The 15,667-nt window shown below is 38.9% G+C and overlaps 2 pseudogenes; one reads left to right on the forward strand and one right to left on the reverse strand.

The window, feature by feature from the left end:
- The window catches only part of LOC115895684, a 34,851-nt pseudogene extending 32,594 nt beyond the window's left edge, over window positions 1-2,257 (reverse strand).
- On the forward strand, window positions 2,256-12,864 carry LOC104677256 (annotated as a pseudogene).
- The last annotated feature ends 2,803 nt before the right edge of the window (window positions 12,865-15,667 follow it).

A 15,667-nucleotide genomic window follows, 5' to 3' on the forward strand; every position in this document is an offset into this window, starting at 1 on the left:
CCCTTCTACAGTCTCCTGCAGCCACAGTTAGTTGACCTTTTTTTAAAAAAAAAAATATTTAAACAGGCTTCTACCAGGAATCTTTGAACTTCTTGATCTTGCTGTGTGCTTACATTATTTTCTTATTATTTCACTTAGATATTTCTTTGAAAGTCACTTTGTAAGCCACTTATTGTATATTTGTTTTACATAAAACCAAAATGTACTTTACAACAGAGATTATAATCTCATACATTTTACATGTAATTGATGATTCCAATTAACAAAAAGCAACCAAAAACTTTATAACATAACCAGTGAAACAAAAACCTAGTATCTGGGATTCCAAGTTGGATGTATAACATTCAGTTTTAGCATTTTAAACAATAGACAAAACATAAATCTCATAAATAACAATAAACTCTGAAATCAGAAAACACTCAGTGTTTCATAGCTAAAAATAAAAGCAAAACTGCAGGGCTAGAAGTTTCACACAGTTCCAAAAAAAGAACAAAAAAAAAATTCAAACCATGAAACACAGTCTGGACCCTGAAAATCAATAGTTTATATCAACAAAGTAAACATTTAATAAAGAAAGACAATTACAAAATGATCAAATTTTGTTTGGTTTTGTTTTATTCTTTGTGGATTTCCGTATCACCTCCTAGTCACAGATGAAGCCTTCAAAATTCAAATCTACATTGTCAAAGTGAGGACCTGAGTTCTGCTTCTGTAAAAAACAAAGAAGGACTTATGTGCTAAATTACTGTGTTTCTTTTTCCAGTATTTCGAAAGGATATATGAAAATTTGGTTAAATAATCATTTCTTTATCTTTTGTCTAACCCTGAAGTCACTCTCAGATAGAAATGCCAGCAATTGGTCACAAATGTTTAAGCTGTTGAGAAAAAAATTACACTAGTTTTACATATTAGGCAAACTATAAACAAGAGCAAAAGATGGAGAGATTTACCACTGCAAAAATATGAATATTAAAAAGCAGATTAATCTTTAACCACAATACAGTCAATGATAGCCACATCAGAAAATATGATAGTCAATCAAGAACCAATACAAAGAAAGTTGTAAAAACAGAAAGGGAACGACAACATGCTATGTAGAAGAAGGTCTTGATTAAAAGTAACAGGTGACTGCTCAGCAGAAACCACCGAAGTCAGAAGGTGTTGAGATATCCAAGTTTTAATAGAAGAGAATGCTATCAGACCTGACATATGTAACTGGTTAATTGATGCTCAAGCAAAAATATCTCGATAAAGAAAAGCTAAAGGGAATTGTGACAAATGCTTCTCTAAAAGAAAAATGTTATTACTATTACAACCCTGGCAAACTTAGCTATTAGTGAACACTCTGTGTGCTCAGAATGAGAAACAATAATTTAAATTGGGAAGGATGGAACACTACAAGATCTGCATATTTTTATATTGTTGACAAACATTAGATTATTCACACAAGTTAGTATTGTTCACAGTAGGCTATTTTAAGTTTTCAATGTTAATTGAGATGTTAAATTCAATGTTAATTGAAGTCCCAAATAGCTCACTGTGGTGCTGACGAGTTGATGGGTGCAGCACACCAACATGGCACAAATATACATATGTAACAAACCTGCACGTTATGCACATGTACCCTAGAACTTAAAGTATAATAAAAAAAAAGATAAATAAAAAGAAAAAAAAAAACACACACACACAACAAAAGGTTTTAAAAAATTAACCAAATTTTTTAAATGAGAAAAAAACAAATTGAATATCAAGTAAGAAGAATACGTGGAAAACAAGTCAATGCCAGAATATGTAATATTTTACTTATAACAAATCTAAATGTGAACTTGAGAGGTGACAATGTGCCCTCACTCTCAGCGCCTCCTCGACGTTCAGCCTCGGTGTCCACTCTGGCAGTGCTTGAGGAGCCCCTCAGCCGGCCAGGGTACCGCAGGAGCCCCTCTCTGGGGTGGCTGAGGATGGCGCCTCCTCCTTCTGTGTGCCCAGAGATGGGGAAGGATAGGCGCCGGCGGGAACCGGGGCTGCCCTTGCGGGCCAGTGTGAGTTCCAGGGGGTGTGGGCTGGGCTGGCCTTGCACCAGGAGTGGCCAGCGGATGCCGCCAGCCCAGGGCAGTGAGGGGCTTAGCACCCAGGCCAGCAGCTGCACAGGTTGCTTCGGGTCTCCCAGCAGTGCCAGTCCGCCGGCGCCGTACTCAAATTCTCGCTGGGCCTTGGCTGCCTCCCGGCCAGGCAGGGCTTGGGACCTGCAGCCCAACATGTCTGAGCTCCCCTCCTGTGGAGGGCTCCAGCGCAGCCTGAGCCTCCTCAACGGGCACCGCCCCCTGCTCAGTGGCACCAGGACCCATCACAGCCCAAGGGCTGAGGAGTGCAGGCGTGGCTCCCGACTGGTAGGTAGCTCCGCCTGCAGACCCAGTGCAGGATCCACTGGCTGAAGCCAGCTGGGCTCCTGAATTGGATGGGGACTTGGAGAACTTTTATATCTAGCAGGAAGATCCTGTGTGCACCAATCAGCACTCTGTATCTAGCTAACCTAGTGGGGACTTGGAAAAGCTTCCTGTCTAGCCTCTGTGTCTAGCTCAAGGATTGTCAATGCACCCATCAGCACTCTATGTCTAACACAAGGTTTGTAAATACACCAATCAGTACTCTGAGTCTCATTAACTCTGCGTCTAGCTAACTAGCATTCTGTGACTCTGTCTCGCTGAAGGATTGTAAATACACCAATCAGCACTCAGTCAAAATGGACCGAACAGCTCTCTGTAAAATAGACCAATCATCAGGATATGGGTTGGGGTCAGATAAGGGAATAAAAGCAAGTTGCCGCAGTCAGCCAGCAACAACCCGCTGGGGTCATCTTCCACCCTGTGGAAGCATTGTTCTTTCCTTCTTTGCAGTAAGTCTTGCTGCTGCTCGCTCTTTGGGTCCAAGCTGCCTTAATGAACAGTAACACTCAACCGCAAATGTCTGCAGCTTCACGCCTGAAGCCAATGAGACCGCGAACCCACTGGAAAGAAGTAACAACTCCAGACGTGCTGCCTTTAAGAGCTGTAACACTCACCATGAATGTCTGCAGCTTCACTCCTGACAGCGAGACCATAAACCCACCAGAAAGAAGAAGCTCCAGACCCATCTGAACGTCTAAAGGAACAAACTCTTGACACACCATATTTAAGAACTATAACACTCACCGTGAATGTTTCCAGTTTCATTCTTGAAGTCAGTGAGACCAAGAACCCAGCAATTTTGGACACAAGCTCTTTCTTAAAAAGGCACACACAGGTGTAAGTGTACTCTTCAACGAAGGATACACTTTTGTGACTTCTATGCAAGTCACACTTTAGGTGCAAAGACAAATTGACCAAAGCAAAATGATTGTAGATTCAGGGAAAGTGCTGCAATTTACTACAGAGCACTGTATACCTGTCTCTTCAATTATACAATAGGTGCTGTGGCAGGATTAGTATGAGACAAATATTATAGATAACTGGAGTCTAACTGAAGTTTTATACCTTCCAAAAAAGTTTGTATAATAAACCAAAACTAAAATTTGTTAATTCTATAGCACAGATCAATAGCAGCTACTTATGCATTATTAACCACAACTGTGGGATGCTGCCTTTCAAATAATTCTGAAACAGTTTACAAGAGCCATGATGAATTAAAAGGACCCTGTCTTCCAAATCTGAGGAGGAATTGTGCACTGATGGCTGCTTCTGCTTTATGGAGGTCCCGACAGAGGTGAATAGTCATTCTTTTATTCTCCAAACATTATGCAGGCTCTTTGTCCTTCTGCGCAACTGTCAGAAGATTTAAAAAGCCAGAACATGTTTTCCTTATTGTTCTTTTTCTCTTAAGAGGTTAGACATTTGTGGACAAAATCGTTGAAAACTAAACACATAAACACACGAATATAACACACACACATATTTTATATATATACACACACACATATTTTATATATATATTAATTATATATACATATATATATATATATATAACAACACACACACACACACACACATATTTTATATATATATTAATTATATATATAAAATATGTGTGTGTGTGTGTGTGTGTGTTGTGTGTGTGCGGAACAAACTGTGGTTTTACCGATATGCACCCCAAAACAATGCGGCTCAAAAAAGACCCAAGAAGAAGTCCAGTAAGACTGTTTTACAGCACAGAAAGAGCTATATAATGAATAAACAAAACCTTGTAATTCCATAGAATAAGAAAATCTTGTTTTCAAATTACAGCATTTTAAATTTAAATGCCCTTTTATAGCACCAGCATAATCATAAATCAGAGATCGAAATAGAGATGGTTCGATTTTAAGAACTGAAAAAAATTATGTTCCAAAACATTTTTTAGACAGTCCAAATGGCAGTCTTACTGAAACACAATATTTAAAATTAAGCTTCATAATAAGCTAATAGCTAAAACAAAAGAAGCATAAAATATATGAACAAACATTATTAATACAAAGAGTAAAATTATTTTAAAACCTAAAAATGTCTTTCTCTATATAATATATGTATTTGTTTATTACAAATATTTAAAAGCAGACATGATATGGGGGAAGAATAAAATATTAGCAAACTGAAGAAAGAGTAGTTGACACTACTAATTTAGAAAATGATAGGAAAAAATAAAGTAATGAGAACGCAGCCTAAAATGCTGTGGGACACTACGAAGCAGTCCTATTACACATACTGGAAGTTGAAAGTATGGGACAAAGAATCAGGAAGACTATTTAGAACCAGTAGTGTTAAATAATATCAAGCTCAGTAAACTCCAAGTAGGAGAAAATCAAAGAAACAAATGCAAATTTTATGATAATTAAACTCTTTAAGAAAAAGAGAAAATCATGAAAGCAGCAAGAGAAGTGGCTACTCGTGTTCAAAGAACCCTCAAAAATAATCAGCGGATATCTGAACACTCAGATGACAGAAAGCAATAGATTAACATATTCCAAATGCTGTAAGAAAAAACATTTGAATGGAAATCTTATGTTCAAAAAGCTGTCCATCATGAGTGAAGGAAAAATTATAACATTTCCAGATAAAAGCTGGGATATTTTCCCAGTAGACTACCTTTTGAAAAATGCTGTATGGGGTACTTCATGGTAAAATGAACAGACACTAAACAGCAGTATGAATGAATATATATTAAGATAAATAAATGAGCAATTAGAGAACATGAAAAATTAACAATGTACACCTCCACAATTTATTTTCCCTGTAATTTAAAACACTAGTGTACGTAATAAAAATACTATCACTAACTTGTGTTTTTGACGTACAATTCATAAAGGTAAGATTTTGAGAACTCAATAAGTGAAATAATGAGGATGAAGCTATACAGGTGTAAGGGATTTGTATGTTATTGAAGGTAAGCTACCATATCTCTAAAAGTAGAATAACTTTAGAATATTCAATGCAATCATACTAGCAATCACAATTAAAGAAACCAAAAGAAAAGGAAAAATAGTGTAACAGGCAGGTAAAAGCTTTCTGTACTACACCAGAGAGTAGGAGCTATGGATTTAGCTACTCTCACCTCAGGCTACTGAGCCAGCTATAATGTACCATGAGAGAAAGCCCAAGCTGTCTCACCAGGGAGTAAGCGTGGAAAGCCTAAGGCCACACAGCATAGCTGCTATTTCACACAATTTTCACTACACAGTGGTGACAAACTGGAATAGACTTATCCGTACGAAGAATGTAGTGAAGCACTGGAGGCTGAAACAAATCACTATGTGGAGATGCAACTGAAACAAGTTGAGGCAGCAACTGCTCCAATCCTGTGTCTTTTTTCATGGCTTCCCAGGAGTTTGAGTTGAAATTATTGTTGACAAAAGACAGGATAAAAATGGGAAGACAGAGATCAAGCACAGTGGCTCATGCCTGTAATAACAGCAATTTGAAAGACAGAGGCGTGCAGATCACATATTCAGGAGAGCCAGACAATCCAGGCCAATACAGCGAAAACCCATTTCTACTAAAAATACATAAAATTAGCTGGGTGTGGTGACAGGCACACGTAATCTCAGCTACTCGGGAGCCTGAGGCAGGAGAATCACATGAATCCTGGAGGTGGAGGTTGCAGTGAGGCAGATTGCTCAACTGTGCCCCTGGACTACTGTCCAGTGATAGAGCAACACTCTGTTTAAAAAAAGAAGAGAACAGGAAAAGAAAAAAAAGAAGAGAAAGGTCGGGCTCGGTGGCTCAGCACTTCGGGAGGTCAAGGAGGGTGGATCACGAGGTCAGTAGATCAAGACCATCCTGACTAACACGGTGAAGCAAGATACAAAAAATTAGCTGGGCGGTGGTGGCAGATGCCCCATCGTCCCAGCGACTCCGGAGGCTGAGGCAGGAGAATGGCGTGAACTCAGGAGGCGGAGCTTGCAGTGAGCCAAGATTGTGCCACTGCACTCTAGCCTGGGAGACAGAGCAAGACTCCCTCTCAAAAGAAAAAAGTATTTAGCATTGGAAAAGTTAGGAGAAACGGAATGATACCTGGGAACCAGAGCACCACAAGTGAAAAAGGTATATATGACTTTAGCAAACAACAGACTGAAAAACCAGAAAAGAAAAAAAAAAAAAAGAAAAATGGCATGAACCAGAAAAAGCAGAACATTTTTAAAAAAATAACAGAAGAGGAATTTCTAGATCTACCACCCCCAAGATTTCTAAGAATGCTCCTATAATTCTAGTTACGGCGAACACCACAAATTCAAAAGCAGCCAGTTATGTGCTGCCAGCCAGAAAGTCAGCAGAAACCCAATGTCACCTCTATCCAACCCAAAGCATATGGAGCTAGGAAATCCAACTATCAAGAAAGACATTTGCCCTCACAGTCCCTTTAACAAGAAGAAAACAGTGAGTGGCATTCAGGAAATCAAGAAACTGTACCCTATTGAGACAGATTAGCAGGATATAGTGATCTTCAAGGAGGCAGAAGGGAATCTCATCAGGATTTTATCAGACCCTAGGACAGGACAGTGTGGAATAGAGAAAAAGACCCAGATTCACTCACTATTTTCCCAGATGTCTGACTCAGACTGAGAGCCAGACTTCCATGATTTCCATGACTGCAGACTCAGGTACCAAAACAGGTATAGTGGTGTTAATGGGACCATTAGCAGCCAACGGAAAGATGGACGTTCATACATTCATTCCAAGAGTGAAAGGTGGGCAGAGAAATGTTACTGATGATGACAGAGTCCAGCCTTTTATCAAGAGGATATACTTCACCATAAGGCTAACAGAAAGTGCCACCACAAACAGAGATGTTGTAGTGGGGAAAAAGTTCGGATTCACCCAGATATTGCTATCAACTTGATGAACAGGAAACATTTCTCTGAATAAAGAAGCAATTAAGAAATGGTGAATGCTCTGAATAGGGCTGCTGTGGATGACAGCAATCTCATGATATTCAGTGCAGCAGGAAGTGTCTTTTGCTGTGGTCTTTATTTTGGTACTTTGTGAAGGACTTAAGAAATGACAGAAACAGAACAAGCCTTCAAATGTTGGATACCATCAAGAACTTCATGAATATTTTCAGTCAATTTAAAAAGCCTTTTGTTTTACCAGTCAGTGGCACATCCTTTGGAATAGGTATATTCACACTGCCTCATTATGCTTTCACGTGACCTAATGAAAAGGCTTGGTTTCAAATCCCTTACGTGACTTTTGGACAGAGTTCAGACGGCTGCTCTATGGTTACATGTCCCAAGCAGATTGGTGAAGCGTCTGCCAATGAAATGTTAATTGCTGAGTGAAAGCTAACAGGAGAGGAGGCATGTGTCACAGGTCTGGTCTCTAAGGTTTCTTTGCAAGTTTCACCCCATAGGTTATGATGCAAATGAAGGACTCTGCCTCTCATAATCGAGTTGCGCTGGAGAGCCCAAATATAAAAGCAGACTGGTGAGCAATAAACTGTTTTAGGAAAATCTAAATTCTATCTATATCTTCTACAATATATAAGACCAGAATCTCTGTGGATGATGGCACATTTGTACAATGTCATAGTGGGCATGGGAGCTGGGAGAGGCCAGGCAATGGGAACAGTCACTTCGGGGTCATTATTAGAAAAATGGCTTCCCAGGTCTCAGAAAGCTGAGGGATGCCTGAGTCTGCATCTGTGATGGGGCAGCTGAATAAGTGCTCCTGAATAAGTGCGGCTCCCGTTCACTGAACTTGGGTGTGAGTGTGGTTTCTGCCTTTTCTCAGTTTCCAACAGTTTCACAGAGTGCACAGCCCTGGCTTCACCTCCGTCCTTGCACCTGGCATCTTTGAAGCAGCCTCTCTAAATGGGCTGCTGCTGCCAGTACTTGCAGCACCTGTGTCATTTTGGAATGATGCAGAGTGAACCCTAGAGTCCCTATCCTCAAATAATGCCTTTGCGTTTTCATTCACAAACCCCAGCATGTAGCTCTGAATCATCACTATCATATTAAAAGACAGCATTTGGAGATTGCAAAGATTCTTGGAGTTCTATGGCAGAAAGCAGACATGTCAAACATCTTTTACAACCTTACAGCTACGAAAAAGAGACCCCTTGTACTAGAGCGTTCAAATGTTCAATTCTAAGAATTAAAACAATATATTCCTCTATTAGAAACCTTTATTTTAAAAGAAGAAAGTACAGATTGAACATGACTAACATAAAAATTTCAAATGTACTCTAAAGGGAAGCTTGATTCCATATCCAAAGTGGAAAACTCTACAGAAAAGCCCTTAACACAATCTTTATTTCATCTACAAAAACACAAAATTACCTTCATGAAAATGTGAGAGAAAAAACAATAAGGAATCTAGAAGTGGTTCTTGGTTAACATTTTTATACAGAGGAAGAGCCTGAACACTCAGGCTGCAGACACTGATTTAAAAAATCTTGAATAGGAGGATACCCTAAAGGTGTAACCACAGCTACACTAATAAGAAAACAAGGTAGAACATGAAAATGCTTTTGCCATTTTTTCCTAAAACATAATCATACCTACAGAGATAAGAGAACAAGGCCAACAGAATAAGTGTCTCTGTCATTCACATAATCAGCATAATCAGCAGACTTCAAGAAAATACACACTCCTCCCATTGTGGGCATGATACCCAGTAGGCTCCAGTGGGCTCTGATGAAATAATTTTCTTTTCTGTTTTGGACATGCTTTGAATGCAAGAAAAGCATTTGTGAATTATCCCTTCAGCTTCTGCTTTACCCCATCCCAGCGAGCCAGATAAAGCTTTTACTTTCACCTCTCATTTTTCCCAGGCCAGGTTCTGAATCTAGCTGAAGTAGTGCTTTCTTCAAGGCAGCTCACAGATGCCTCGGAACATTTCATTCTTTCCAGTTCATAAAAAGTAATGACCCAGCTTTATAGTTGGAGACCCTCGCAAATCCCCTCTTTACTGTGGAGAGTTTTCTTCTTTTGCTTATTAACCTTTTCTTCCTACTTGAAATTCGCATCATCCAAACTCCTTATTTATTGTGGTCATGAGACAAAACTTCAGCCTGTGACTGGTCCTAGGCCAAGGACTCAGGTCAAGCTGTCATGTCAGCTCCTTCTTGGTCCAGGGCCAAGTTGCAATGCTGAGCTTAGTAGCTTCTATAAATCATCACTTCATTTCCAGATTAATCTAAGTCCAAGGTTCAGGACCAACCCAAAAATGCTTACTCCACAACCACTAAGTACATTTCTTTACTTCTCTGTCTTTAGAAACCGCAATCCTCAGTCTCAGAGTAGGTAAACCACTCGTATTCCACCTCCACAGTGAAGACATTTGTACTTTGATTTATAAAATTTTGCTTCAAACGATTTGCATCCATCCCCTTAATTTTCTTGACCATGAGACAGAGAGCTCTGTGTGCCTCACAATTAGAGATTGCTACATTGTGGTGCACTAATGAGACTGTAATGAGTGAAGTCTAGGAATTGAAATCTGGGATGCATCAGCCTTGCGAGACCAACTGACAATCTGTGATACGTACCCTTGGGGGCAGTCAAACACATAGTGGTCATCAACACAGGCTGGAAAGGTTCAAGGTAGCTTTACACAGCCTAGAAATCTGAGAGACACCATGAAGCAGCCATACTTATGCACTTATCCATACTTATGCATACTTTCAAAGGGAGAGACATATAATCAAGGAGACTATTTAAGAAAATAATAATGAAGAACACAACAATTTAAGTCAGCAAATAAACACCGAATATATTCAACAAATGCCAAATAACAGAAACTCAAAGAAACAAACTCAAACTTACCTGATAATTAAACTGTCTAAAACATACACAAAGATAATTTTGAGGATTTTCAAAGGAAACAAGGGAATCAGCTAGTCATGCAAAAGGGACCCTCAAAAATAACCAGTAGATTTCTTATCTGAATAACCACTGAATAACCAGTGGATTTCTTACCCAAAATCTAAGATGGTAGAAAGCTGTAGGCAAATATATTCCAAGTGAAGTCAGGAAAAAAGTTGTCAAACCTAAATATTATGATCAAACAAATTGTTCATCAAATGTGAAGGACAAATTGTGACATTCCAAGATAAAAATGGACACCTTTCATCAGTAGACTACACTTTAATAAATGTTTTATGGAGTACTTCAGGGTAGAATGAACACACACTCAAAAGTATTATGGATAAGAAAAGATTAAGGTAAAGACAAATGCATGAAAATTATAAATGATAAAAAATTAACAATATGCACCTCCATAATTTGTTCTCAACATAAGTTAAAACAATAATATATTAAATAAAAAAAACCACTAATTTATGTTTTTTCCATACAATGCATAATTTTGAGAACATAGTAAGTGAAATAATGGAGTTAAGTTACACAGGAATAAGGATTTTTATGTTACTGAATGTAAGCTAGTGTAACATTAAAAATGGTATAACATTATAATGTTCAATATAATCATCATCACAACCACAATTAAACAAAGAAACACAAAAGAGCATCAGGCAGGAAGAAAGCTTTCTGTACTACACCAGACAGTAGGAGCTGTGGTCTTAGCTATTCTTACGGGAGGCTACTGAGCTAGCTCTCATGCACCATGAGGCGAAGCCCAAGCTGTCCCACCAGAGACTAAGAGTGGAGAACCTAAGGAACATAGCATAGCTGCTATTTCACATAATTTTCATAAACCAGTGGTGATGGAGTAGAAGTGGCTCATCCATACGCAGAACCTGGTGAATCACTGGAAGCTATGTGGAGACACAACTGAAACAAAGATGGCACAGCAACTGCTCCAATCTTGAGTCTTTCCTCATATCTTGCCAGGAGTTTGAGGTTGAAACTATTGTTGACAAAAGACAAGACAAAAAGGAGAACATAATCTATTTGTTTCATGGAAAGGTTGTGACAAACAGAATGACACTTGGGAGCCAGAGCAGCACCTCATGAGCTGTGAAAAATGTATAAATGATTTTAATAGACGACAGATAGAAAAACAGAAAAAAACTGGCATGTACCAGAACAAGTATAATGTTTTCAAACAATACCAGAAGAAGAACTTCCAGATCTACCAATGTGAACTATTCTAAGAGCTCTCCTAGAACACTAGTGACTGTCAAACACCACAGATCCAAACCCAGTGTGTTATTTGCTGCCAGTAAGAACGTTAAGAGAAAGGCAGATTCACTTCTCTCTCACACAAAGAATATAGATCTAGTAAATTCATCTATCAAGACACTTGTTTGCAACAAGAAAACTGAGTGACTTTCAGGTACTTGAGAGAGTGGACCCTATTATGGTAGATCAGAAGGACATGGTGGACTTCAAGGTGACAGAAGGGAAACCTGTCAGGGACCTTTTGTCAGGTCCCAGTGCAGAATACATTGGAATAGAGAACAGGACCCTGATACACCCACTGATGTCTCAGATATCTGGCTCAGTTACTACTTCCATGGACACAGGCTCAGCTACCCAAAAAGCTATAGTTGTATTAATAGACCCATTAGCAGCCATTGCAACAACAGACATACACACATCAGTTCCAAGAGGGAAAGGAAGCCCAACAAATGTTACGGATGACGACAGAGAGCAATCTTTGTTCAAGAAGACGTACTTTTCCATCAAGCTAACAGAAAGTACCAGCACATACAGAGACATTGTAGTAAAGAAAGAGGATGAATTCACCCAGATATTGCTATCAACTAGATCGACAGACAAAAAACGCACTGAATACAGAAGCAATTAAAGAAAGGCTTAATGCTCTGCATAGGGCTGCTGCAGATGACAGCAAACTTGTGCGGTTCAGTGCAGTTGGAAGTGTCTTATGTTGTGGTCTTGATTTTGGGTACTTTGTGATACATTTAAGGAATGACAGAAAGTGAGCAAGGCTTGAAATGGTGGACACCTTCAAGAACGTTATGAATACTTTTATTCAATTTAAAAAGCCTATTGTTGTGTCAGTCCATGGCCCTGTCATCGGACTAGGTGAATCCATACTGCCCCTTTGTGATCTTGTGTGGGCTAAAGAAAAGGATTTGTTCCAGACCCCTTATACGAGTTTTGGACAGTCCAGATGGCTGTTCTACTGTTACATTTCTGAAAATGATGGGTGACGCATCTGCTAATGAAATGTTAATGACTGGGCCAAAAGTGACAGCACTGGAGGTGTGTGCCAAAAGCCTGGTCTCTCAGGTGTTTTTGACTGGAACTTTCTCCCAAGAGGTTATGAATCAAATTAAGGAACTTGCCTCATATAACCTAGTTGTGCTGGAAGAATGTAAGGCCCTTGTTCACTGTGATATTAAGATGGAGCTGAAACAGGTCAATGAAGAGAGTGTGAGGTGCTGAGGAAGATCAGGGTCTCAACCCAAGGGATAAAATCCATGTTAAAGTAGGTTGAATATAAGATTGATGAGCTTTCATTGTCAGTCAATCTGCACAGGACACAAGAACTAAGCTAAACGAAATACATCATGAGTTGCAAGATGCCCTACTCCATCTTCATACTGCAAAATATTTTCATCCGTAGTGAAATCTTGGAAGAGAATTGGAAATGTCCAAGGTATGTATTTAAATTCTCATGGCATTTTAAAGCACTATATCTTTAAAATAATTAATAAAAGATTTTTTGCCCAAGTGTGATTATTTTATGCACACGTAAGTCCAAATGTAAAGCAGACTGGTGGATACTAGACTGTTCCTGCAAGCTCTCAATTGTATCAATGACTACTACTATATTTCAGACCAGAATTGTGTTTTATTAGATGTGGATGACAGAGAATTCTGTAATGATTTTTATTTTTCTTATTTTTATATACTACAATACAGAGTCTACTGGGTTACGAGGCAGCCTCAGCTTCCCTCCCACAAAAAAAGACACAGAACTCTCAGTGATGATGTGCTTGACATTATAGTGGCACAAATACTTCAGAGACACAGAATTATAAATTAAAAGAGTTTTCCTTTAGAATATTTCTGACACAAACTCACTGATGACCATTCTCCTAAATTGAACACATGATTAGAGTTTTGATGAGATATAACTTGATTTTCTTTTCTTTTATAAATGTCTAGTTCTTGCCCAGTTAACAGAAGCAAACTTTACCTCTCCAAAATAATACTTGTTACACCCTGGTAGTGAATTATAGAATCATTTTGGTGAAAATATCCATGTTCTAATGTTTGTAATGTGCAGATTTAGGTTACTTTAGAGTATATTATAGTTAATAAGTTAAAATTATGGACTCATTACTAAAGGACAAAACTTCTTTCAAAACGAAGAAAAGACCCCTACACTCTGCATGTCATTAAGAATTGTTAGTGTCTGTTTTTATGTGCACAAAATTTTCTGGAACACTCTACTTGTTCAGTTACCTGGAGACTCTCTGAATCGTGTTCTGTTGGATTTTATGGAGGCTACCTTTCATAGGCATAATTCAATAATCCACTGGCCACTGGTGATGAATGTCACCTTTGTCATAGGATCTCTATGGTGATGCTTCACCAGCCAAGAAACTCTGTATATGATGGCACATTTCCACAAGTTTCTCTTGAGCCTGCTTGTCTAAATTTACACACCCACCTCGCAGGCAGACTGTACTCAGCTCAAACTATGGGTTCAGGTGACAGCTTCCTGCACATATTTAGGTGAATTGGGCATACCACAAGCTTTCCCTTCTGCAGGCATGGAAGAATGCAGTGGCATTCAGGAAAGTAGAAATGACAGAAACTTCAGAGATACAAATATATTGTCACAACACTGGCTTAGAAAAGGTTTAGATCTGGGCTCTTTTAAAGGCTGAAGTCCTGCTTTCATTTTTCTTTCTGTCTTTCTAATTATCTATGGGATCAGTGTGGCTTACATTAGGGTTTTCAAAGGGCTCTGTCTCCTTTGCTACTGGAAATCAGGATTTTGTCTTTTCTTCACTCTTCCTCTCTTCGACTATTTTTTATTTATTATGACAGGCTATATTAAGAAAGGTGGTTTGAGACGATGGGGTTTTCTAAATATACAATCATGTCATCTGCAAACAGGGACAATTTGACTTCTTCTTTTCCTAACTGAATACCCTTGATTTCTTTCTCTTGCCTGATTGCCCTAGCCAGGACTTCCAACACTATGTTGAATAGGAGTGGTGAGAGAGGGCATCCCTATGTTGTACCAGTTTTCAAAGGGAATTTTTCCAGTTTTTGCCCATTTAAATCTCCTTAAGCTGATAAGCAACTTCAGCAAAGTCTCAGGATACAAAATTAATGTGCAAAAATCACAAGCATTCTTATACACAGTAACAGACAAGCAGAGAGCCAAGTCAGGAATGAACTTCCATTCACAATTGCTTCAAAGAGAATAAAATACCTAGGAATCCAACTTACAAGGGATGTCAAGGACCTCTTCAAGAAGAACTACAAACCACTGCTCAGTGAAATCAAAGAGGACACAAACAAATGGAAGAATATACCATGCTCATGGATAGGAAGAATCAATATCGTGAAAATGGCCATACTGCCCAAGGTTATTTATAGATTCAATGCCATCCCCATCAAGCTACCAATGACTTTCTTCACAGAATTGGAAAAAACTGCTTTAAAGTTCATATGGAACCAAAAAAGAGCCCGCATTGCCAAGACAATCCTAAGTCAAAAGGACAAAGCTGGAGGCGTCACGCTACCTGACTTCAAACTATACTACAAGGCTACAGTAACCAAAACAGCATGGTACTGGTACCAAAACAGAGATATAGACCAATGGAACAGAACAGAGTCCTCAGAAATAATACCACACATCTACAGCCATCTGATCTTTGACAAACCTGAGAGAAACAAGAAATGGGGAAAGGATTCCCTATTTAATAAATGGTGCTGGGAAAATTGGCTAGCCATAAGTAGAAAGCTGAAACTGGATCCTTTCCTTACTCCTTATACGAAGATTAATTCAAGATGGATTAGACACTTAAATGTTAGACCTAATACCATAAAAACCCTAGAAGAAAATCTAGGTAGTATCATTCAGGACATAGGCGTGGGTAAGGACTTCATGTCTAAAACACCAAAAGCAATGGCAGCAAAAGCCAAAATTGACAAATGGGATCTGATTAAACTAAAGAGCTTCTGCCCAGCAAAAGAAACTACCATCAGAGTGAACAGGCAACCTACAGAATGGGAGAAAATTTTTGCAATCTACTCATCTGACAAAGGGCT

Source organism: Rhinopithecus roxellana, chromosome 22 (genome assembly GCF_007565055.1).
Source record: "Rhinopithecus roxellana isolate Shanxi Qingling chromosome 22, ASM756505v1, whole genome shotgun sequence".
NCBI lineage: Eukaryota > Metazoa > Chordata > Mammalia > Primates > Cercopithecidae > Rhinopithecus > Rhinopithecus roxellana.